General features: G+C 35.1%; 1 protein-coding gene across 5 annotated transcripts in view; it reads right to left on the bottom strand.

Annotated features, from left to right (window-relative positions):
- The window catches only part of LOC124360458 (dual specificity protein phosphatase 10-like), a 145,101-nt gene that overhangs the window by 57,128 nt on the left and 60,268 nt on the right, over nt 1–27,705 (bottom strand). Inside the window, exon 1 of one of the 5 annotated variants that reach the window (XM_046814110.1) lies at nt 965–1,173. The exons of the other annotated variants lie outside the window; for them this stretch is intronic. The gene's annotated coding sequence lies outside the window, so the exon portion shown is untranslated. Of the gene's footprint in view, nt 1–964; nt 1,174–27,705 lie in introns of those variants that run through there. 5 annotated transcript variants of the gene reach the window in all.

Raw genomic sequence — 27,705 nt, 5'->3', positions numbered from 1 at the left:
TTATTAATTTATGGTGTTGACAAAAGGAAATAAATAAACGTTTTCCTCAATAACGTTTTCCAATGGCAAGCAAAAATGTCTCAATATATTTTATACTACTGCAGTATTGGTTTGCTGACTTTTTTCAGTGCTGAATTTATTTTACAACGAATTAGTTCATTTAATGCTGAAGAGTTGCGAAGGTTGTACTTCTGTAAGTCTCCTCCAACGTCTCAATTAATTATTTCGGAATACCTCCTTGCTTGTACAAATATGACTTTTTATAACTACCACGAAGTTTATCTAAAAATGTACATATATCAATATTCAATATTTAATATGTTAATGCTATGCATTTGAGAAAACATAATAAATGCTGTTTACACTACTATAAACAAAGTTAAATACTCTGCTGTAAGAGTAAGCTTCTTACTCTGTGGACACAGGGCACATTATTGGTTTTGATATACAGTATTAAAAGCTGTAAATTTTAATGAAACATCACAGATATTTTTATTCGTTTTTCAGTTTCCATATTCATCTAATATTATTTATTCATCATGTCCATACTTGTTTCTTGCCATTGGCAATACGATTTGATTAAATTGTTGTGATTGATCTGAATGTCTTCTTGTTTGAGCTATTATAAAAACAAAACACCAGTAGTTATATCATTGTTTAAAGGTTTATTGGATGATGGATGGATGATTTGGAAGGATAACACGTTTTCGGACATTTGCCACCGTTAATGTGTTTTTAAAATTTACGATGACTGGTTTACGTTTTGAAGAAGTCATTCCTCAATTGTTAGAGGTGAAATAATGTGTTGGCTTTAGTGAATCGCTATAAAAATCGGTACTATTATATGTCACCTCAATAAATGACATCTTAACAATAAATCCTTACAAATATGGTAAATCATATAAAACTTTAAATATATACCTTTAGACAGTTTTTTAATAAAGTTTCGGATTCTAGAGCCTACCTTGAAATCGCAATCCAAACAAAGGCTGTGTATGTCTGAGTCAGTAGACGACGGCGAGTAACTCGGTACAGTCCATTATAGGGGTCATTAGCCGAAATACAACTGTCCTGAAAAGCTTCATTCACAAGTGTGTTGAGAAGTAGTGTTTACATTTGTGGGGCGGGGAGCGGGAACGTCGCGCGCGAACGTTAGCGCTCGCATGGTGATATCATACTGGCAGTGGCAGCGGCAACGGCAACGGTGAGTCACTGCCCGGCACAGGGGGAACTGGAATCGGCTTCATTCAACAACCGGCTAGGAGTTTACCTGCCGGCTTCTGTCATCATGGGGGAGTGAACGAACAGTGAAGAGTTGATTTAACACAAAGTTTAAAGTCTTATCAAAGCTAGAATTCTGGTAAGACTCAATATAACAGAGTCCAATGCCTAAAGCTGCACAGATTTTGTCCAATTCTATTGCTGAACCAAATTTATAGCATACGTGAATATGTCAAAAAGTAATCCTAGACTACAATCTGACTTTATAAAACAAAACACTGATACGCAATACTATTGAATTTACACGTGTCATATGTAAAATAATCCCATATAAAATATACAGCCGCATGTGTAACTCACTGACTGACTGACATATAGGTAGGTAATACTAATTAATTCTAACATAGCTCTCGAAGTGCTGGAAACGTGAAATTTTGCACAAGTAAAACTTCCCGTTATCAAACCATTCCAAGCAAAAGTTTAAATGAATAGTTTAATTAAGTATAATTCCTTAGAGACCTGATTCTATGATAAAATATAAACTCATGTTGTATTATAGTATGAATTTATTACATTGAGAACAAATTTATAAATAGTAAAATGCGAATTTTAATTTATAAAGTGCTCTTGTTAATCTTCACTGTTGTTTATTACAAACATGCACAAATTAATAAAAATGCAAAAAATACTAACGCTGCCTTTTGTAATCAAGTATTAATTAAATTATAAATTATGTATTTTAGAAGTATAAAAACACATTACAAATCGGGCTTAGCGGTAGTAATGCAGCATAGTATAGCACTGCTATATTGCCCATATTATATTGACACAAGAGCTGTGCTAGCTTTACTGGGATGTGCTGACTGGTAGAGAGAATCGCAACGTTGCAGTCAGCGGCGCTACCATGATTATTTCACGGGGCGGCTTTATGCCACAGAGGCGGAAATAGATTATGTGACATGAAAATGGAACCGTATTACAGCCATCCTTGCTGTTTTGCCAAGTAGTCAGTGCAAGTGAAGGGGGATGAAATTTGACTACATACAAAGATTTTTAATTCACACCCTATTATATGTATACTTATGGAGTTCTTAATCACATTTGATAGTGTAATTACTATTAATTAAAACTAACCTTGTTTAGGTTACTGGTGATAAAAGTTTACGTTTACACTCTTACTCCCCCCCCCCCAAATTGCGAATAAAATTCAGGGTACGCCCCTGGTAAGTATTCTTCTTCTTTGAAAGACGGTAGTGTAGGATCTGGCCAAAAAGAAGGGAGCGCCGCTATCAATAACAGGCGATATGGAAGCGGCAGGCGTAGCGCAGGCGGTGTCATTAGCCTCGTTATCAGTAGACAGGCGGACAGTGCTATCGCAGAGAACAGCACAAGTGGGGGTGCAGGGTGGCGGGTGACGCTAAACTTCCCCGCCCTTAAATCAATTTGGCACCATTATCACAAACACATCGAGTTCATTCACTTACATGACACCACACCACCCACGCCGCGGCGACCCGTCCGTCATCTCCTTACTTCCCTACTGGGCCTGTGTCTTACTTACTGCTTACTGACATGAACGCGTAATGAACGTAAAATGTAATGAAGTGTCATCTTCAACAATACAACAAACAACATGTAGCAACGTCCTAAACTGGCGTTCATCTACATTGAGTTTAATACCCTCATTACAATTTCGGTCCGTATAACCCAATCATCATTTTAATCTAAGATCATAAGAAACAATGTTCACAATAATGAATACCTGGGAACATTACATTAAACAAGCATGACATCATAACGTCTTATTTTAGTCTGTGGAGGACATTTTGTATCTGTATTATTTTTTCATTGCACCGCTCCAGTCCTATACGAAAGTTATTAACTGATAGTTTACTAGGCAGCATTTACAACGGCGATGATATCACGTTTCTTTAATCGTTTACTTTCCCACATACTTAACCTGACGTTTTGGGATTTTATATCTCAACACTAAGTACAACTAGAACAATAGAAAAATATAGCGTAAATACCAGTATATGAAACATTGTATTTCCGTTGTTGCAACAATTAACAATAGAGAGACTTCTAAAAATAGCTTTATCTCTTCAAACCACACATAATTGATAACTAACTCTGAACAGAGAATTTGGCAGCAAGTAACAGCGTAATAAAATGCTCATTTCAATTATATGTAATTTAAAAAGATACAACTATTTTGTAATAACTAAGTAAGTAGTAATATTTTTATAACATGTCACAAGCTTTCTGCACGGTTTCTTCAAATATACAAAATACGCGTTTAAATTCAACACCTAAATCGAATTGTTTGCTTGTAAATCCGACCACTACGGAACTAGTGGTGTAAGTTTGTTATTTATTTGTTTTTTTTATTCACTCAGGTTTAAATATTTCGTTCTGTATTGTTTAATTTCAGCAGAGAATTTCCTTGATATCGTACAAGTAAATTTAGCGATGTGTCAAAAAATTCTATTGCCATCATGAGAGAAATGTTGTACGTTCGTGTTTTATATCAAATTGAATGTTTAGGGGAATTCTCGAGGACTTTTTTGTCATAAGTTGGTTTAATAATTGCCAATATTTGGCGTTAGAAAAAACCTGATGGTACATCAAACATTTATATTAAAAATAAAAACAAACGGGGAAGGCACGTTCAGTTGAAATGGTAAAGTAAAGCCCAAGCTCCAAGGAGAAACTGTATAGGCCTACTTCAAACGTATCCAGATGTCAAAGTCAACAAACCGTGTAGGGGAAGTGCGGTGCGGCCTTCCGGTGTGCGGGCACACACAAGGCAGCATTCACTCAAACAGACTGCCTTCTAAATTTGTCAGAGCATAACAAGTTATCAGAACCGAATCCGTATGACAGCAAGCCCAGCTACGAGGGCCTGTCACGCGATGTATTTCTGTAGTGCGGCTAAGTTTGGCTGTGACTGTCTTACACTGTTATCCAACATTTACAAAAATAAATCTGGGTCCTTAACTTTTAACCCTTATTTATTTTTGCGGGGGGTGTTTTGTGATCCCCACCTCGGTAAACCTAGAGACAACAGCCGGAAGGGGTTAGCTGCAATGAGGCACGTATTAATAGCTCCCATTAACTCATGTACGATCTATTAAAGTACGATCAGTTCACGTTACTCTGATGCAGTGAAAAGAGGGTTCGAAATACCCTGAGTCTTTGGTTAGAACCCCACCAGTTTGTGTGTTTTGATGCTGTTGAAACTTCTTGTAACTAATTATCATTTTAAAGTGATTTTCGTGTTTTATTTGAAACTATATTTAGAGTTGATTGTTTTGGTAATGGATTCAGAAGAGAAGAAATAGATCCAGAAGTAGACAATATATGTAAAGATATGGAATGAGTTGATAAATGTCTTATTAGGCTAGAATTAGTCATGATGAAGAAGACTATAATCGTGTTTATGACAACGACACTAATTTTACAGAATGAGGAAGGAAATTGGGTTTGTAATGGTAAAACCATAAACTGTAAGGCAACCTGCAATTCCGTAATATATCCGGTAGTCTGCAAAGAAGGTTGCAAAAGTTCCATTGCAGGAAGGAAACACCAAAAGAGCAAATGTGTAAAGAAGGAACGTTCAATGCGTAGTGTGTTTCTTGTGCAAAATTTAGTAAACCAATGTGAGTAAAGCACGTGAAACTGTTTTTAAAGAGTGCTGGAATCCCGAAACTGAATCAGAATAAGGACTAATTGTATACATATTTTGCATAAATAATTCATTAATATTCTCGGGTAATTCTGTGTACCTCTTATATTTTGCTCTTAATTATAAGCAGTGAATTTGTTAATCTGAACAAATGTATAAAAAATAAATGTGTGTTATGTTTCTGTAAACAACGAAGCCATATTACAGAATATGCGAATAAGTTCCTAAAAGTTAGGTAACTGGAAGTAAGCAATATAAGACATGCTACATTATAAATAAAAATAATATATTTATTTAAAATACATTTTCAATGTTACTTTACATTGTTATAACGTTAAAAAACTTGCATGGTATCATCTTCATTTTCTAAACGAATTTGTCAAAAACTGGTAACTTTTTACACAAACATTTAAGGATTGGATTTAAGAATGCAAGTAAAATACTTTTAATGTGATACAAATACTACAAACAGGCTAATTCAATAGAAATAGAACCTACATTATGATAAAAGCACCTAAATGGTTAACAAAAATGTACGTTTATTAAAAATTTACTAAAATGTGGGTTTGGTAGACCCTTGCGCTAGTAATTGTATCGCAAATAACCACGCCAGTAATTAAGGGTGAAGATAGATTTTATAGAAATTTTCCTATTTCAACCATTGTCATAACGCAATGTTTTTTAACATTTTGTGACCTTCGCCGAAGATTTCATAGCAGTGCTCCGTTCGAACATTAGATTTACATACAGAGATGTCTAGAATATTGTTGGATAAAAGACTGATTCCTCCATTGTTTGTTTTAAATGCGCTTTGTTTCCGTTTGCTTCTGATTCATATTAAACGTTTTTATAGTGAACACTGGTTCGTATGAATGTTTATCTGGCTGTCTACTATGTGCAAACAATATCCTTACCCAAACCAATTTCAATGTTTAGCCGATTAATAAATACTACGATATAAAATATTTTCATACATAAGCACGTTGTACAAATTTACAGTACACGAGAGTAAACTTTTGAGAACATTTATATATATTTATGTATATATCTATTTATATATAAAAATGTATAAAATATATATAACATACCTCGGTCAAAATATCGGATCATTAATTACTCAGCTCTAGAGCAATCGCCCAATACAAATGCACCAGGTAACCGCGCGAATCAAATTAAATAATTTATTTAGCCTTTAACAATATACATACATGGAGTCGTCAGCAACAACGACTCTGTTGGTACGAAGAGAAACGAAACCTTTTTCTACAGCAGTATTCAAATGAAATGTTAGCGTTCAAAAAGTTAATAATTCTAAAAATGTCAATTATACTGAACTTATTGAAGGTTAAAACAGTACATAATTGCTTGGTGTTAATTTGTTTATAGCTTTACTAGCAGTTACCCCCAGCTAAGCACACAATTTATTACTGAAAATAGGGACATCGTGGGCCTAGTCCTATTAAATGACATTCTAAACACTCCTAATTTAGGTTATAGTAACTGAAAAATATCTCAATCTTTGATCCATTTTAGATTTAAGTCGGAGATTGACCAAGTTTGTATACGTACAATCAAATAACTCATTTTAATCGATTATAACTCATTTCAGTTTTAATTATACTATTTTACGCCAGCTTGGTGCGTAAAATCCTAAAGTGGAAGTTCTTAGATTTTCAGTTAACACACTCCTGATGTAATGAATAATGGGACTCTCTAATTTTGAAATGGCGATGCCGGATGCTTTTGTGTTGATGCCCCGATTAAGAATACATACACGTACGCGGTCTGCAAAACCTATTTCGGTGAAAAATTGTTTACCTGTAACCATTATAGTTTATTCCGGTCCAAGGTATTTCTGGTGCTATAATTGCTTTTGTCTAAAAGGCCTACTTCAGATGTAAAAAAACACACTTAAGATGTGTTTTACAAAGTCTATAATTCTGTCTGCACTACACTAATGATTAAGCAGTCTATACTCAATATTTTGTAAACTTTACAGTTCAAAGTATATTTGTACTAAGTCCTTCTTTTTTATTATCTGAATAACCTCTGTTCTCATCGGTGATTACGAAGAAGGTTCAAATAAGAAGGGTTACTATTTTTGAGTTCACTCAATGCTTTCAATACTACAAACGTAAAGACAATTTTAAATGGTACGGAACTGAAGTAAACTGATTTTTTTGTCACATTATAATATTTATAAACATTTACCATCAGTTGATTAAAGCAAAACGAGAGTTTTAAAGACCAATGGGACGTTGCCTGGAGGGATTATCGAAATAGGTATAGGCCTATATGTAAACGAAGGATCCTACGGATGTCCATGTAAAATGTCAATACAATCGATCCAGTAGTTTTATATGGCTGGGTAAAGCACACACACGAACAAACGGACATACACCACTCGTATATAATAGTATAGATTATAATGATTACTCTACTTTGTGGTTAAACATTAACCGATTTATTACAATCTTGAGCCTTATAATGTATACATTATAAATCATCTGACAACATATTAAATCACAATAAATACTGAATAGAAGTTACACAGTTCTAATTTCAAGTAGTATACTTATTTATTTTAAGATCTATTATAAAGGTCAGCAACTTCAAAGGTACTCGTAAGAGTCCATAGTTCCAATATTGGGGACCAGGGAAATGCCTGTGGCTTATAGAGTCCTCTAGTTCTTATATATGGGGTAACCGTACACTAGTCTCTGAAGTAGGCCTACACATATACAATAATAGTTCCCACACTAGTGCAAAAGATAATAAACACGTAATTTATACCTAGTTTATAATTCGCAGCTGACTCTAATCAAACTTGATAAGAAAAACGTACTTTAACGCGCTTTAGATAAGACCTCTAGCCAACCTCATTTGGATTTAAGATAGCAGCCGTTCATATTTTTAAAATCGTTTATTATTTAATCGTATAAACTAACAGTAATACGTAAACAATCAAGTACAATTTTAACAATCAACTTTACATACTTATATATTTAAATGATCTATTAAGGTTTCAAGAAGGCGGCATTTTAAAGTAAATAGTTATATCTCAGCTATTAAAGCATTGCAAATGATAACTGAGAGATGTTTCTGAATATTTGAGATATTTTATAATAACTTTCATACTCATAACGTTTCGTGTGTCGGAAAGTATTAAAATGAGGGCAGTACAACGACTTTATAAGTATAATATGACAACATATGAGCCATCCATACATATGAGCATAATAAGAATTCCAATTCCTAAACGCTCCTACAAAATGGGTAGGAATATATTCCTTAAGGTAAGCCTTCGATAAATTCATTATCAAATATCGATATTCATAAAAAACTTTCAAGATGGTGGCGTTTATAAATATGTTAACAATCTTTAGGCTTGTAGTTAGAAATTCTAGATATATGAATTTAATATTTATACAAATATCAGTTGGTAGGACCTTTATGTTTACCAAAATGTAAAATCTTAAATTTTAAACGGCTGCCATTTTTCAAAAAGTGTAATCAATAATTTTATGTGTAAACGGTGTTGGAATTTATAGTTTTATAGTAACAATATGGAGAAGAAGTAGAAGTTTGTGGGAAAGAACACCTTTAGTTCAAAGGAAAGAATTAACGGTACTATACATTGATTAGTTTCCATATGTGTGTTTAGAAAATGTATCATTACCAAAAATATTTGTGTTAAACATGATTACGTTTTTTTTGACATGATAAAAATATTATATTACTAGACCTCCTGGTTACTAGATACATAATTAAACGCTCTATTCCTTGTTTTCTAAACCCGAACATGTTTTATAAGGGTCTCCAACTCTATAAAGTGTAACAAGGCGTATCCTAACAAACAGTATCAGATACGTCATCGTTCTAAAAATAACTATTCCATAACTTCATGAATAATTTGAAAATAAATTGATATTTAAGGTACGCTATGTATATTCGGATGACCAAGCCCTGATATTTGACATGCTATATCATAAACCAGGGCTGTCTCGCAATAACTAAACATAGCCGGCGAGTGTGGGAGAGATAGTGATGTGGGGCCACCTCGAACTGACGGTGACGTCATAGTGAGTCATAGGCCATCCACCTCCAGCCCCAGCTCCAGACTCCAGACTCCAGAGTCGGATATAGCATAGTTCTCGAGTCGCGTTATTTTAGGATATCGGTGGTTTCAGGTCAATCTAGTGCTATACGCAGGTACTTCTTCTGAAAATCTCATTTATGGAAAAGGATTTTTACAAAAATAAAAAAGTAGTAGGATTAATCATTCTTCTTCCTTAAAATGTAAACAGTTTAGATCTTGGGTTGAAACAATGCAACATTTTGAAATGTTTTACTGTTCGTACAGATTTGTACAAAACTAGAATACTCAGTAAAGCAACCTCAAATGTTTGCCGGACAACTTAACTAAGTTAACAATTAACTAAGAATATTTTCTCCTGCTGATCACTATTTTTTATTAAAACTCGTTACAGAAGAATGAATAACTGCTATATCTATTGTTATATATGTGCCACACTATCACATACTATTCAATACTACTATATTTATTAAAAAGCAATATTAATTATACATCGTATTATTGTATCTAATGTAGATATTGGCTCTGCAGTTGACAATAAAGAAATTAACACAGATTAAAAACTTTTAAAAATAAATTACAAAAAAAGTTAAGTGCCGTCTTACTTATATCAAATTGAAACTGAACGACTTCTAACACTTATCTAGTAGGCTATGCGTCAAAATGAAGAAAAATAGAGGATATAGAGATATAGAGGAACACAGTTACAACACTAAACATGAAATAGTATCATCAAAACAAATATATTTTTCTAAGGAAATTCAAGGATAATAAGAGAACTCCCAGAAATAATCACGAAATGAAATAGCGTAACCAAAAAATAGTGTCATATTGTCTAACAGCTGAAAGCGTATGATGAAGAAACCATATTTAACATTGACGGCCATATTACACGTTGATTGGTCGAGCATCAGCCATTCACCGTACAGCTCCTCCTTCACTTATAGACCGCTGTGTATTACTTGCAGTTACAGTTAGTATCCAAGTTTATTGGTCTAAGTATGACGGTATGCGAAAATGTGGCAGTTACCTCAAATGAAGTAAACTAAAGAATTTGTCATTATTGATGTGCTAAAGTAACAGCTGTCGCATGGGTATTAGAGAGATACTAACTCCTAACATCTATTTAACTCCAAATCTCATGTAGTACATCGATACCACAGTATGGAAATCGTTTAAGTTTAATTACGAAGTAAAAGAGAAAATTGCGTTTAAGGAAAACAGAAGTGTTAAACCGTCCATATCCGGTAGTAATGTAAACGAAAAACCTGTATTACTATGATTTAAAAATTAACACAATCATTGAGTTTCTTGTCATCTCATTCTAAAAACACATAAACAGGACTTGCTTTAAAAATAGTACTGAAATTTGTCATGGAAATGTAACGCATTGACGTGATGAAATATTAGTAAGATGGACGATTTAATGGGATTTGTAAGAATAAAGGAATAGAATCGTACATATTCATTGTAAATAATATTACGAACCGGACAGGACCTTGTTAAAACCGTGTCGTCTTTCCTTTGGTACGATAACCCCTGATAGAAATGTCCTAGAGACTTGAAACTTGGTACAGTACTATGTTATACTATATACTAGGTTCCTCTTGTCCAAAGAAGAACTATAGCTTTTCGGATAAAAAAGTCAAAATTAAAAGTACAAACCAATTTTAATATTTTTACATTAGTCTTATGGGAAACAATAATGACAACGGGTAAACAAAATAATATGACATTTTATCATGCAACAGTATCATAATTATTGTGATATGACAGGTAAGGATTTTGTTACGCTTTGTCGGGTCCTTCTATACTCCGTTGTAACAATTTATTAAGTTTTATATTTTCTGAATTGGAACAAATATATTTTACCGTAAATTTACTTGATGTTTGTTGATTTGCTCTTTACGACGGTTGATTTAGCCAAGTATGGTCCTGAAACGTTTCCTTTACATAGAAACAAAGAGGAAGACGAAGCAAAAGCCGAAGGATGGTGCAGACCGTGCCGGGGCTATAAATAGGACGAGAGGACATTCTTAGCCTACGTAGCATGATGCTAACAATGTAGGAGTAGGCTGCAGTAGGCCTACTACAGAGGCCACACCAGATGTGTATCACCTGTCTAGTGTCGATGTGGAGCTACAGGCCGCGCTGTGTTCGTGGCGGGTCGGTGCATACAGGTATAAACAACTCACTCTGCCTCTCACAACTGATTAGGTTATTCAATTAGTAATAATGAATTTCCCCATACTTTAAAGTATGCAAGTTTGAAGAATATGACAGCTCATCTGAGAGTGAAGAAGGAGATGGAACGTATACATTGTATATCAAACATTGTATGTAATTGATTTTGAAATAAAATAATAAAACTAATTTTCGATATAGAAGTGAATAAAAAATCAATAAATTCTTTTGCGGAAACAAGTTCAGCAACTGAAAAATATATGTATACTGTATGTATATAAATATTTCCTGTGCTCCCTATATTTCCTATTTCATATATTATACCTGTGACAAAGGGTGAGGTTGGAGAAGACGTATAGAAATATTTAGAGTTATTGTTAGGATCAAATAAAACCTCGTATTTATATACAATTTATAACATTATTTACTAGCATATTAACATGTTTTTTTATATATTTCCCAGTGCTCTTGAAGTAGACATGAGTACGGTATGTAAAGGAGCAGCAACAGCACTGAATGATGGAAAGTTTAGATCCTCCCAGTTTCTAACCATTTATAATCGTAGTCAGATCCAATATCTTGTTGCCTACCATTAGCATATCTGATTTAATACATACTTTCACTTTGAATATACAACACTCACACATTTTAGATTAAATATAACTCATTATAACTTTGTGCAATGTGGTATTAGATCGATTTAACACGATGTTTGACTATACAAAGGAGCGTATGTAACAAACAACTTGTCATATATTCACAATTTCCTTCAGAATAAATCAATTTACCATGTATACAACCAAACTATTCTAGGTTTTTCCAAAATACGTTTGATTTAAGGTAATTCGTTGAAACATGGTATATAATTGTGGAATATAATTATATGATTTATTATTCAATGTTGTCGTAAATGTTTACAGAATATCGAATAATACGTTCTCCGGCAACGTATTGAAACAGGAGAGAGAGAGGGAGAGAAGATGAGGGCTTGAGAAAATTTCATAGATAGTAAAGTTATCACAGTGTGACAGAATAGCATAAGTAAAAATCGGTAGCACCCATGGTCAACTTGGTTCTTGTACCCTGATATAACAATAATTATAAACTCAAACTAACATTACGACACTTTTATTTGAATTTATCTAATTTTAAAAACAATATTCGAACACCTAAACTCGCTTTAATTCTGTAGATTTCATTATTCAAAATGCAGCAAAGGAAGGAGTGTATTATGACAACAATTATGCCTATAAATAATTCAATAGGCATATAGGCGCTATATTGCTTAGAGATAAATGATTCAATATAGTTCACATTATGGGTACAGATGGCTTAGTTAGTTAATTTAATATATTACATACTTACAATAACTTTTGGTAAGTATAAAAGAACAGCAATATCAGTATGCACAGGAGATTTCACCGACTAGAACTGTGTAAAGACACTATCTATTTGCCCAATCTGTTTAGCATTAAACAACGTCAAACATAAACGTGTGCAATCATAAGCAGAAATAATTACAGAATAAAACATCAGTGAGTTAGTCACCGCATACGTCTGCAGGACCATTGTCTTTTGCGCAAATCTGCCTTAATACGTAAACTGCACTGAATGACGTCTTCCGGGGCAATCTGAGGGACGTGTTATATACCGCCCTGAACTGTATTGTCGCCAACGCCTGCCTGTTGGATTGAAGATTGTGGAGGCTGTGGTACATCAAACATCTGTCTACCTGTGGACTCCAGCCGACTCCGTTCCACCCGTGCTGACGTCGCTGTTGACTCATCACCCAGACTACGTAACATAACCTCTACCTCCAGCTCTACCTCTGGACTCGCCTTGCCACTGTCACGCCAGGAGACTAACGACTGAAATGTAATCCCTAACTTACGCTATTTCATGGATTGTCACGCCCGCCGTAGCGGCCAGAAAGCTGCTCGCTTCATGGCAATTATCTGACTAGCCCTCACACAGCCTGCTTACTTCCAAACCAAGATTTCAATAACGATAGAATTATAACCAAATAAATTTTCCCTTTTGCATGTGTGTGTATGTGGAGACGAAAACAAACAATTCGTATGATATTCTTTCAGATAATGAAAGTGATTAAATTCAATTTACTTCAGTTTATTTAGCATAATAGGAGAGAAACGAGGTTTTTCAGTCAAGCTGTTAAGGGTAGAAACGTATTTACCAAAAGACTGATCTATACCATTTTCTAAACTTTTTTATCTTGCTTGGAATGGATTTATATTAAACAACATATTATTTACACAAGATTGACTATTCCTTGGAAAGAGATATTATGCAACATCGTTAGTTTAAAATAAAAATGTAAATTAAAAGTAGTATTTCCAAGTAGCTCAACTATAGAACATCACCATAGTCACCGATAATCTTACTTCCAATGAATTTTTCGCGCAGGCGCCGAGCTAAGGAGATCGTCCTGAACATAGAACACATACCCGAGGTATTCTGACTGCCACCACGACACACGAGGGCAAGAGAAATGTCTCCAGTGTGTCCACAGCTACCTGACGAAACCATAAGAAGGATATAAGAGGGGTCAGTAGGAAAACACCCCTGCTCCCGCTGGGTCAAGAATCCAAGGTTTCTGGATTAGGGAAGAATGGCTCGTGTAAATCCTACTCTGAGACTAATGAAGCGGAAAACGTTCATAAGGTAACTTTGAGCAAAGCAACAGTGCCAAGTCGCGAGCATCCAAGCTCTGCGGTGACACAAGAATTGGGATCTGTTCCAGAACTACATATATGTATATTAGGAATTATAGCAATGTATATTATGAAATTGGAGAATGTAGAAGATGGATGTATGAAAAGATATTCGAGACCACAACTCTCCAGAGAGTCGAGGATGCGTACGCTCTGCTGAGTCTCGGGTACCCAGTTCACAAGGCGAGTATTAAGCTCAAAGAACCTCTTGGAGTGTGCATGTACCATTCCTCTTTATGCCCACATCAAAATTAGATGGTCCAATTTTTGGATCCACCGGAGAGTACATATGTTCAAGTCGTCACTTCCGAGTGGATTGCAGGGGGCCGGTCAAGATGTCAAGGCATCTATTTACAAAGAGGGAGGAACCCAAGCATAGAGGCTACCAGATGGAATCCAATTGTTGTCATGTTTGAGGCAGATCATATCCTCCAGATAAATCGAGATACCTTACTGAGTCGAGACTATATTCTCTATTTTATCAGACTCTGGACAAAGCCAGTAAACATGTTGAAAGATGGAGGTCTTGCAAAAATAACCTTCAACGGAGTAGAATCACAATTGACTTCTCTATCCGTCTTGTCCAGGAGCATGTGATTGATTTGTTCATAATCAGATTGTCATAACGTCACAAGAAAGGGCTACTTTGGTATTTAGACACTTTAAGCACCTCTCCTTCTGGACGCCTAACATAAACGTGACCACCAAAGACATAGTCGGCAGAGAGTTTTTTGAGGTCAGCAAAGCACATTTGTCCTTTGCCATTTAACAAAACGAAAGCAGTACCGATTCCTAGGACCATTTGAATAATCTAGCTTACGCTCTTCATCCCCTCGATGGAGACCTTTACGTGACCGGTCTTTACGTGGCCGGTTATTTTTATACTACCACTATACTAGATATGATCATCAATATAAATCACCTTCAGTCTTGCAGCAAACATCCAGGAATCCGTCATGCACACTCTTTTACTGTGAGTAGTGGGACGTTTCCAATCTCAGCGATGATACTATGAGTGACTTCATCAGCTAGGAAAAGAGCGATATCCTGGGAATAACGAGTAACGCTGGGGATGTAGTCAAAGCGATTAAGGAATTGCAACGTTTCAGTCCTTAAAGAAAGAGTCCGAGGTGTGGTGGACGTCGCAGACCTCTAAAGAAGGTATTTTAGCCTCATGTATTTTTTACCCGGGATTGTCAAAGAGGGTAGATGAATCCTGTCACACGAAGGTATATATGGTCGGAAAGAAAGAAGTTTGTCATCATCTGGAGCAAATGGGCCAAAAAGGAGTGTAACCATAATAAGCCTTGAGAACGAGATAGATTAACCTTGAGTAGACTCTGTGCCTGCTTTGAGCCTAGTAGTCCAGCGGCTGGAACATGCACTTGTCATGGAGAAAGTACTTGAAGCAATTTATCCAAACCATCAAGTCAATGAGCACGAGAACATCCTAGTAGATTCTGGGCAGATTTCACGGTAGCTAGGGAGCCGAGTTGTAAATCCAAAATCTAAAGAGGGTTTAGCCGTTGTCTGTTATATAGCTAATCTACATATAACAACATGATTCCTCGACAAAAAGAGGATCTGTGATTAAGCGATAGCACACCGATTGTTTAGTCATCATGTGACAACTGATTCGATCGCAGAGGATAGTGTAGTAATAATGTATAATGCAATAATAAGTGACATTTCGTTTCGCAAAATATATTTTACATTTTTTTAAACAACAGTTTATTATGACCCCCTGTTAACCGAAATCAATTTATCCTGTATACGGGGACTGTTGTAGGTGTTCGCCGTATCACACAGCCTATGCACGCCATACTCGAAGTCGTGCCTAGACGAGATACTAGTCCAAAAATTTGCAACTGTTATATCATAGGAAATAATATTTTCAAATGTTTGCACTATTATTATGTTTTCACTATGTCATCAATCAAATAACACATTTTATTAATTATTTTATTTTGATGAAATTTTATATTATCCTTAAAACTAATAATAATTGTTTAGTAGTATGAATTAATAAGGGAAAGTACAGATTTCGAAATTGAACTTAATCCATTAAAACAATATTTTCGTAAAAGCGTTTCAGTTGTGTACAGATTTAACTGTTTACATTTGTGCGTAAAAGGATAGCCTACATTTACTCAGTTTATCAAACAAGATGTAATATTTGGTGGTCGCATGATTTAAATTTCAGAAACAATGTAAATATACCAAATTTTAAAAGTATTTTTAGATGTACAAACATTACCAAGAAACCGAACAGATCGGTGATCAAGCGAATTTGAATTTGCGATGCATGACATGGATGATATGCAGAAATGTGCACGAGGAAAGAACAAAGAGTGGCCTCTGTTACCAGTGCTTAATTATTGGAAACACAGGTTTTCCGTACGTAAATGTAACGTAACATCTAATCCTTGTCCGACAGCTCAGTGACGTAAGCTGTCCAATTTTAAGTTAAAGACTTGACATCAATTCGGAATGGAAAGTTGGTGCTCATTGGCGACTGATTGTGTGGAAGAATAATAGGCCAGTAACAATTAACGGCCAATAAAAGGAGTGATAAAGTGAATTGGATGACGCATCAATGCCTCCAAAAGCGCCAGACTCGGGGTCTGAGCGTCTCTTATAGAATCCAGAGCAGGATTTAACGATAACAATCAAACTCATTAAAAAAATTATAAATATATATATGCTGAAAAATACTAATATAACAATGAATTAGATGTATGTGTATAAATGTAAATTACATATTATTCACACACATTATATATTTGAGATAATGTACTTCAAAAATTATTTCAATACATTGAAAAATGAACAGATACAACTAAGTATCGAAGGACCCTACACAACGTAACGTCTTCGTGGTATTTCTCACGAAATTACTTGCAATTTCGCTGCCCTTTCACCTTATGACCCAAAATCAATCCCAAGATTCCTATCAATCCCCATCCTCGGACCAGGAGTAACCAATGCAGCAAGTCTATGTTTGAAGTCTCTAGAACCTTTCTAGCAAGATATATCGCGCAGAAAGAGAGACGCGATTTTAAGAATGACCTGTCTGCTCCTTAATAAATACTCAGTATACGCCATGGTTAATGCCAAGAGTTATTGTCTCATGGAGAAACAGTTGGTGCGACCATGTGTGTGAGTGTGTAATACCTATAATCCTTCAAAAGCCACGGCATTCCGAACAGGGTATATAATTGACACGAATACATGTATAACGTGTAATGGCATTTGGGCGGTTTTCACACATTTTCATGGTTGTAATTCGAAATCTTTTTATGGAACCACCAAATCATAAATATAGTTACAAGTTTTTAGCCTCAGTTCAAAAAACTTGGCTAAATGTAGTGAATGAAAATCATGCGGACGTTTGTCCGCACGTTAATTGCAAAGTTTTAAAACCGTTTTGCAGTGTACGTTGCCGATTGTTTGGTTATCAAAGATAGACATTTAAATTGTCAACACCCATTAGTTGATAATCTTTGAATTGAAAACATTCGCAGATTTGTTTGGGGTACGTTGTGAAATGTTTAAACTGTTTCTATCGATTACGAGATTAATAACATTTTTTAAATACATTTATACAAATTTGTCAGGCGATTCTAGTAATTCATAATCAAAATCAGTGAGTGGTATTTGGGTTTGATAGAATATATGGATTGATTAGTATTTTTTCTGTTTTAACATCAATAAAAAAATTAAAATACCCTGTGATAGATGTTTTACCTCCAACTGTGATATATGTGTGTTTTGATATATAACTTTAGGACCTGGAGAGCGACTCCCAGTAGATCGATGTTTAACAAGTAACTCATTTAAAAGTGATCGTGTCGTGTATACAGGCAGATACACACATTCAGACAGAAATCTGCTTTCGTCATCAACTGGTGTCATCGACTAGTCTTAAATCGTATTGGCTAATTTGAAATATAAATACGGTTTAAGGCCATAACCCAAGATTGTACAATCAATAAACCTCCTGTAAACAAGAAGACACAAAACGATTTGACTTGCGATGAAAATTAATAAACAATGCATTAACTAGTGATTAATATGTATTGATTTGAACTATCTAGAGTCGCAAAAACCGATTTTTATCATTTTTAATACCGATATAGACGTAGTTTACCACAAAAAAGAGGTCAAGTCTATTTAACAGTTATCGTGCATACAGACAGACATAGGATTTCCTCATCAGTAAACACTCAGCCAATTATTATTCATTGTGAAAGTGACATTGACTTTACCGATGTTACCAAGTTATATTGTTACATTGTGATTATTGTCCTATGTTGATATCGGATTTTATCAGAATGGCGGACAGAACCTTTATACATTGTCGCCATCAAAAGTAAATCTAATCTGCGATATGACCTTTCACTACTAAATATTTCTTATACTAGTTTAGTAAAAACTAGTTTTATATATTTTCAGTCAGGACCACGACTACCGAAAACGTGCTTCTAAGTAATCAGCTTTGATAGATGTAATTCGTAGTGGAAATAATTTTGGATTGCACAATACTGAAGGGTTGGATTAACAGACGTGTAATTGTCCCCACATTTAGTTTGAAAACAGGAGAAAGCTAAAAAATAGATTTGAAAATACTTTGAATAGTTAATAAACACTTCTAAATTTCATTTTCAATATAATAATTTTAAAAATTAATTAAAAACCCGAATCGAGAAATGGGAATGATTAATTTTATTAGAAATTCCGATTTTTTACTGTTTACACTCGTTATAAACTTATGCGGTTGAGTGGTCAATGTGTATCTAATTGGTACGGGACAATTATGTCAACAGTATTACAAAACTACATAAACCTTAGTTTAAAATAGTAAAAGATAAATCATTCATCAATTGGATTTTAAAACGCCATAACCACTGGCTTATACTATCTGGCAAACATTGTTTTATTTATTTTACTGAAATACACGCACAAGTTGGTTACTAACTGTTTTTATTCTCAGTTTATTGTTAACGTACAGATAATACCATTATTACCTTATAGTATTAAGTTAATACGTACCTTACGAAGTTAGGTCGGTAACAATATATAAAGAAATATAGGAAAGATAGGGAGACATTTAATTTACAACCTACTCTATAATTGTAGTCTAATTATGTATGAGTCTATTATTTTACCTAAAAAGCAGACCCAGTTGAGAACGTAAGAAACTAAAAGAGGAAAGTTTCTGATTTTACATGGTAAGTGATGATAAGTTTTGAACAACAAGTAATTAAACATTTTACAGTCTGTATAATTATAATGCTTTTACAATATTTACATTTGTTTTACCGTGTGCACGTAATTAATTACTAAGAACAGAAAGTCTGAATGAGTAAAGTAACCAGTAAACCAATGTGCAGTATGTTATTAGTTCTTATCTAAAACATTTAGTTTTCCCTTTACGATTTCCTTTCATTTTATCAACATATGCAATTTGACACTTGGGGCATATGTTTAATATTACAAAGCAACACGTTTTAGTATATTCTGTAAAATTTTTAATGCAAGAAAAATACTTATTACAGGTTGTGAAAGCGTATACACTGGTTACGCAGTGAATGTTGGTGAAATGGTTGAGTCTTCAAAATGGAAGTGTAACGTTAAAATTAAGCTTAAAAAACTATGCAAGACAAATAATTTTTAAACGAAGAATCGATTGTGTAATCAGTATCAAAGCCCTGGAAGAATCTGGAAAGGTTTGCAAAATTCAAGGATGGAGGTCTATTAGTAGATCTATTAGGTCTATTGTAGTAAAGTACCGCATTATTCTGGAGGATCGTAAACGCTCAACGAGGAGGACTTACCTACCACGATAAGGTGCCTGTCCGCGCTGACCAGCCTGTGTGACAGCAGCGCGGCTGTGACAGTGAATCACATTTTTGGAAACACATTCGTCAGCGAATGTCGCTGTGCTGAGTACGAGTATTGGTCTCAGAGTGTTCCTCAGTTACGACAGCGAGACACAGAACTATGTCCTACTTTTGTGGCTGGCTGTGTGCTGTACTGACACTTTCCACAATAACATTGAGCAACCGCTGCACTGGTACTGACAATATCACAAAACCTCAATGTAACAATGTTATTTCTGGAGGTATCCACGGTTTGAAAGTCTTCATTATTTTTACACTACACACAGAGATATAGTGCTCGTCGTTACACGAGTTAATTCGGAGGAATGAAACGAGCTTCGGAAAAAGTTACCTGTACCAAACTTAAATAACTATTTTATGGAATTTCCACATTTTTGAAAACCGCCTACGAGAAATTCTGGAAATTGTTTATTATTCCATAATATATGAAAAACGAATAATACTAATTAATAATGTTAATGGATATTAAAAACAAATATTTCGTTCCCTTATGATTAGCATTCTTTTCTTTTTTATAAGGTTAAATGTTATTGAAGGGATAAGGCAGGGTACCGTTGTCTATCCGGCTTTGTTTAACCGTACTCGTGGTTAAATAATTTCAAGTGCTGGATGTTTATGATTTTCTGAAGTGGAACTGCGACTTAGATTATATATTGAACAAAAACATTGAATTTTCCTCTAGGTCTTGCTGGACAAAATAAATATATTTGAGGTTTTATTATCTAAGTTCAGTTTCATACAGCTAAAGCATTAAGTATGGAACAGCACTAGTAGACTGCTCCGTAGCACGATTGAGTATAAAATATGTTTAGACAAAGTAAATAAAGATAGTTGCGCTCTTAATATTAAATAATCCAGGAATTTCGTAACCTTACAATACATTGAAACAGTTCACGATTCTAAATATTGAGTTCAGGAATTAACTCCAAAACCAGAGTAACCTTACACACAGTACTAGAAACATATTACGCTTGAACAATAGCTACAGAGAGCGGCAGCTGTGCTAGCCAGAAGTCACAGTCCTGTCCGCTATTTGTGAAGTCGTAAGTCAACTGTCGGGAATGGCTATCGGACGTTGACTCCAGGGTGGGGAACTCACCCAAAAGGCAAACTTGCAATACTCGAACAATAGTTACAGAGAGTGGCAGCTGTGCTAGCCAGGAGTCCCAGTCCTGTCCGCTATTTGTGAAGTCGTAAGTCAACTGTCGGGAATGGCTATCGTACGTTGGCTCCTGGGTTGGGAACTCACCCAAAAGACAAACTTACAATACTTGAACAATAGTTACAGAGAGTGGCAGCTGTGCTAGCCAGGAGTCCCAGTCCTGTCCGCTATTTCCGTAGTCATGAGTCAAGTATCGAGGATGGCTATACGACGCAGACTCCTAGGTGGGGAACTCGCACAAAAGGCAAACTTACAATACTCGAACAATAGCTACAGAGAGTGGCAGCTGTGCTAGCCAGGAGTCCCAGTCCTGTCCGCTATTTCCGTAGTCATGAGTCAACTGTCGGGAATAGCTATAGGACGTTGACTCCAGGGTGGGGAACTCCCAGGCAAACCCAGACAGAAGGCAAACTTACAATACTCGAACAATAGCTACAGAGAGTGGCAGCTGTGCTAGCCAGGAGTCCCAGTCCTGTCCGCTATTTTCGTAGTCATGAGTCAACTGTCGGGAATGGCTATAGGACGTTGACTCCTGGGTGGGGAACTCCCAGGCAAACCCAGGCAAAAGGCAAACTTACAATACTCGAACAATAGCTACAGAGAGTGGCAGCTGTGCTAGCCAGGAGTCCCAGTCCTGTCCGATATTTTCGTAGTCATGAGTCAACTGTCGGGAATGGCTATAGGTCGTTGTCTCCTGTCGGGGAAACTCGCCCAAAAGGTAAACTTACAATACTCGAACAATAGCTACAGAGAGTGGCAGCTGTGCTAGCCAGGAGTGCCAGTCCTGTCCGCTATTTTCGTAGTCATGAGTCAACTGTCGGGAATGGCTATAGGTCGTTGTCTCCTGTCGGGGAAACTCGCCCAAAAGGTAAACTTACAATACTCGAACAATAGCTACAGAGAGCTGCAGCTGTGCTAGCCAGGAGTGCCAGTCCTGTCCGCTATTTGTGAAGTCATGAGTCAACTGTCGGGACGTTGACTTTTGAACGGGCAATCCGCCATAACGCAAACGTCACTTGGTAATTACTGTGAACATATTTTAAAGGGTAATATTATCCTTATTATATTAGTTGTAGTTATTATTACACAGTGTTGTATTCCGTAGTTAACCAAATCTCTACAGATATGTAACGGGTATAGGCCTAGCCTGTAACCTAAATCAACTTTTACAATTAATAATAAATTCGAGAATAAATATAATACAATAAATAATATTTTTCTATTAATAATAAATCTAAATGAATAGGAATCCAAACCGACAATTTAATTGCTTAGTTAAAGTTATCATTCTCATATTTGAGAATAATCAAATTTCAATTTATTATGAAGGTTAGTTGTGCATGGTGACATAGTCCCGTCACTGACAGTTTTGTAACCTCAAACATAAATCTCGAATAGTAAAGCGGTCATATTTAATAAAACTCGATAGTTCCTCATCAACATCAAAGAACAAAGCTAAACACGGCAAAACGCGTGCCACGATTGGCTAACGTAACGATTACTCTCATTGGAGGGTAGCGACCCCGCGGGAACGCAAACTCGTTTCTCTGCGCACGAATTCGTGTGGGTTGTTAGCCAGAAAGTAAAAGCGGATCATTTTTCGACCAGAAAACGGAAAATTTCCGTTTTGAAGGGTATCACTTTTCCCTCTCTGCGCTACTGACGCGGAGTTTGGGAGAGAGAGAGTCTTCTTCCTCGACCTCTTGATGATGTAGTACGTTGTGAAACAGTTTTCAAAATTTTTCAATTATTAATCAGTCTTTTTTTAAATGTGATCCAAATTTAAATTTTTCAATTATCTGTGAGGACCGCCGTGTCGCCATCATGGGATTTGGTGAATATGTTTTAGAGTATTTAACCTTTTTTGATCAACATTTTTAACTAATCAGACTCTAAATTTTAACTGCTAGGGAGTAGGGGTATTTTCTAATTAATTATTTCAAGCTAATTGGATTTTGTGTTGTAGGATGTTTATTTTAACATAGCCATAATTTCATTTCATCAAAATCATGTTTCATTAGTATTAGTTTTTATTCAATAAATCTAAAAATTTGTTTCTATCAAAATTTTATTTTCATTTTACCACACATAGCTGCCTACGCCGCACCCATTGTAAAAACGACCATGTAAAGACAAAGAGTCTAAAGCTAATATATTTTTCACAAAACCTATCTTTTTACTATTTATTTTAATGTAACGTAGCCGTTACAAATGGCACCCAGCAACGTGGGGCAAGCTAAAAGTGGTTTAGCTTAATAATTGTGTAGGGGTTTTTCTAATTTGAAATAGACTAAATCAAAATTTAAAAATGATGGATCAGAACTTTGGAGAATATTGACAATTCGGACAGTAGTAGTGAGATGACGCTCGCGGAACTAGCTAATAGGCCTAGATCAGACAGCTCTTTGGCTAATGCGAATAATGTTGAAACGGTGGTAGGCCTAGATAGAACTGATGCATATCAGCAATTGTTGTTTTTGATGACACAACTCAATGACAAATTTGATGGGTTAAATAACAAGATGGATGAGGTAAAAACCGATATTTATAACAAGATGGATGACCTAAAAAACCGATTATTTATAGCAAAATGGATGACGTTCAAACGGGCATGACACAAATTGAACAAAAATTAAACACAAAAATTGAGAACATTCGAAGTGAATTGAAGGGAGAGATTAAAGTTGTGGGGGAAGAAGTTGAAACTAAAATTGCTAAAGTCAATCAAAAATTCGATCAAGAGGTTTCACAGATTAGTTCTCGGGTTGATGAGATAGTAAATAAAATCGATACACATGCAACGGAGATACTGAGCATAAAAGATTATGTAGGGATGAGTAAAAATACTAAGGTAGGCCTAAACGGGGAAGAATCTAAATCAAATTTAAAAGAGGAATCAGACCTACTAGTTGAGTCGAACAAAGTTCAGACCACTGTGAAAAGCGTTAAAAAAATGGAGGGTAGCGGTCTTAATCAACAACCGGCTTGTAATATTATGGCGGAACTCTATTTGACCGAGTTTGATGAGGGTAATGATAGGACTCACCCTATGAATTTTTTGAAATTGGCTGAAAAATTTACTAATAGTAATCAAGAACACTGGGAAACAAAACTTTTGTATATTGTAAAATACTTGAAGGGGGAAGCATCTGAGTGGGCTCGGAGAAGAAACATTGACAAATGGGAGAGTTTTGAACAATTTAAAAATGATTTCAAAAAGAGATTCTGGGGCATTACTAAACAAAAAGATTTTGAAAACAAATTGATGGGTAATGGGAATTTTTGTGAAGGTAAAACCGATTTGACAAACTATGTGCTTGGGTATTTTGACATAGCAAAGAAATTGGACAACCAGATGGATAACCTTACGTTTGTTGGCTTTATTTGTCGACATTTGCCGCCACACACATAAGTGCCAGTCTGGCAATTCTACAATCCCTTGCTGGTAGGGAAGAACTAGAAGTAGTATTAAATCAGCTCAGTTATGTAAAGCCTTTCAAAAAAGAAAGTTTCAGGGATACATACAACACTAATCATGAAAATGGAAATAGACAAAAAACATACACAGGAAGGCCAACACAAAAACTTTCATGACAGTACCCAAGGGCAGCAGTATAGACCAAATCATGAGAACAGGGCAGTAAATACCACACAATTTTCTCATAACAACAATGGTAGGGCCAATCACACTAATGGGAATCATTTTGAAAGGAATCGGGAAAATAATAGGGGATACAACAGACCCGAGGGTTTCAGAACATTTCGAGGTAGGGGAAATTACAGGGGTGGACCAAATTACCGGGGGGGGACACAACTATAGGAACAATTCAGAAAACTTTGATGGGCCTAGGGAAATTGAAAATGGTCAAGATTGACAACCAACAATTTCCAGGGGAAATAACTCGGAACTTAAATTTTGACGAAAGACCAAAATAAACAACTTTGAATTGATAGGCGATAGTCAGTTTTGTAGACTATCAAACAAAATTTTGCAAATGGATACAGTTAAAACCCCTGGTGGTAGAACATCAATAGGACTTTGTGTGGGGGGTCAAACGATTTTAAACAATTATATGAGCAGGTAAAAATACATTCATCAAGTTTATCTGAAAACCTAATGATTTTTTATTGGTACAAATGACATTCTAAAAAATAATTCACTTGAGCAAATGAAAACTGACATGAAAGATTTAGTTTGAATACCTAATAAATTGTAATAAGAAATTAATCATTTTGACTCTACCTCCAAATTCCGAAAGTTTGCTAAAGACATTGATATCAGAGGAAAGGTTTAAAGATTTTAACAGGTTCATACGGGCATTAGACAATGGGGATACAATCAAGATTAATCATGTCACACCACACTTTGTTGATCACAATGAGTTAGGGTGTAATTTAAAATATTTTGAACAAAACATCAACTTTGGGGGAAAAAACATTTGCTGATTTGGTTCATCTGAATATTGATGGGTTGAAACTTTTAAAAGAAAGATTGATGAGTTTTTCAATCAAACTAATGAAAAGTTGAAAGGGGTTGTGCAAAGTAACCAGAATCAAATCATAATGGAATCAAAATATAGCGGATGATTTTTTAGATGAAAGCAACTACAATGATGGAGTAGTATGCGTGATAGGGTTCAGTCTTTACCAGAAATTGATATTGGTATTGGGGGGGGTAAAACACAAGTGTTTAGTAGATTCAGGTAGTCAAGCATGTATAATGTCAGATGAATTCTATAAGAAAATAAAAAATCAAGTGGAGTACAACATTCCAGAGCTACCTGTTAGTAATCTGTCCAATTGTAGGTGTTACAGGAGGTCAGGTCCAAAAGAATAAATGTTCAAATAAGACTGGAGGTAAATATTGGTGAACAAGTTGTCCCAATAACCTTTTTAATTGTTCAAGGACTAAAAAATTGAGTTGATTACTTGGTTGTGACTTTTTCCAGCAATCATAAGGCTGTACTAAACTTTGATACCAATTACTTTATGCTATAGACATGACGGGAAATAATCTAGAGACTAAATTAGTGTATAGAAATGGTTGAAGAATTTGTGGGGGGTTAAGAATAATACATGTTAACAGAATTAACTTGTATAAAGATGAAAATGAATAGACAATAACTTTATATCGAATTTAAAAATCCATTTTTTGAACACAAATCAAATCAAGTAGGCCTAGAACAAAAAATTACTAAGATCAAACATGAATCTGAATCAGAAGCAATTGAACAAAGGTTAGTAGACAGAATAAGTGAATTAGAGGCAGATAATGTGAGTATTAAGGATGAGGAACTAGAATTATTAAGAGTAGTACTTTTTGGAAATAAAGAAGTTTTTTCGGATCAACCAGGGTGTGTCAAAGGATACACAGCAAAACTGAATGTTAAAAGTGAAGTCCCATATATTGGCAAGTCTTATCCGGTTCCATTCAGTAAAAGAAAAATCTGTAGAGGAAGAATTAGAAAGGACTGAAACAACAAGATATTATAGAAGAGTCAAATAGTCCTTTTTCTAATCCCTTAGTCTGTGTAGTAAAGAAAGATTTTGAGTATAAGATTGTGCTTAGACAGTAGGAAATTAAATTCGTATCTTGTTCCGGATAGACAAAGTACAGAAACAACTGATGATATATTTCAAAAATTTATGGGAGTTAAATATTTTACAACATTAGATTTAACGCAAGGGTTTTTCCAGATCAAATCGACAAAAAATCTAGAAAATTTGTAGCTTTCACATTCAACGGAAAAAAATTTGCAGTTTAAGCGATTACCATTTGGTTTGAATGTAAGCACGGCTCATTTTACTAAAGCGATGAATAAAAATTTTGGGCCATGAGTTTAGTAATTTCGTAACTTGTTACGTTGATGACATTCTAATTAACGTCCAAAACTTTTTTGGAACATTTAGATCATATCGATAGAGTACTGAAAAGACTGCATTGAGTGTGGAGTGACTGTTAAAACTTAAAAAATCAGATTTTTTGAAACAGGAAGTAAAGTTTTTAGGTTTTGTTCTTAGTAAAGATGGATGAGGATAAAGTTGAAAAGATAAAGAATTTCCAACCCCAAAGAACTTAAAAGAACTGCAATCGTTTTTTAGGTTTATGTAATTATTACAGAAAATTTCAGAAGAACCATTCAGATTTGGACGGGTCAGTTTGGTGACATTTTGAGTTCTAAAAGTAAATGGTTTTGGGATAAGACAAAACAAAATCTGTTTGAGAAAATAAAAAGAAACATTTTTAGACTCAGTTATGTTACAATTATCCAAATTGGAGTAGGGCATTCTATTTAAGTACAGATGCATCAGACATCAGTGTGTCAGCCATTCTTTATCAAGTAAATGATCAGGGGGAACATGAAGTGATAAGTTTTGCAAGTAGGACTCTTTTAGCAACAGAGAAAAATTATAGCAATAACAGAAAAAGAATTATTGGCTGTGGTCTTTGCTTGTAAAAAATTCCGATCTTATATTATTGGACATTTTCAAGTAATTGTTCGTTCAGACCACAAGGCATTATCTTTCCTTACAACCTGTAGGACTATCTCAATGGTAGAATTTTGAGGTGGAGTTTGGCATTACAAGAATACAATCTCACTATTGAGTACATCAGCGGGAAGGCAAAAATATTCCCGCTGACATTCTTTCAAGAGTAACGGACGAAAATTATAAAAATCCAGTTGAAAGGAATTCGGTAATGGTTTTACAAAATAAAA

The sequence above is a fragment of the Homalodisca vitripennis genome, chromosome 4, assembly GCF_021130785.1.
Source record: "Homalodisca vitripennis isolate AUS2020 chromosome 4, UT_GWSS_2.1, whole genome shotgun sequence".
Classification (NCBI taxonomy): domain Eukaryota; kingdom Metazoa; phylum Arthropoda; class Insecta; order Hemiptera; family Cicadellidae; genus Homalodisca; species Homalodisca vitripennis.
The sequence above is the reverse complement of the archived record's forward strand: the minus strand, read 5'-3'. Positions and strand labels throughout refer to the sequence as shown.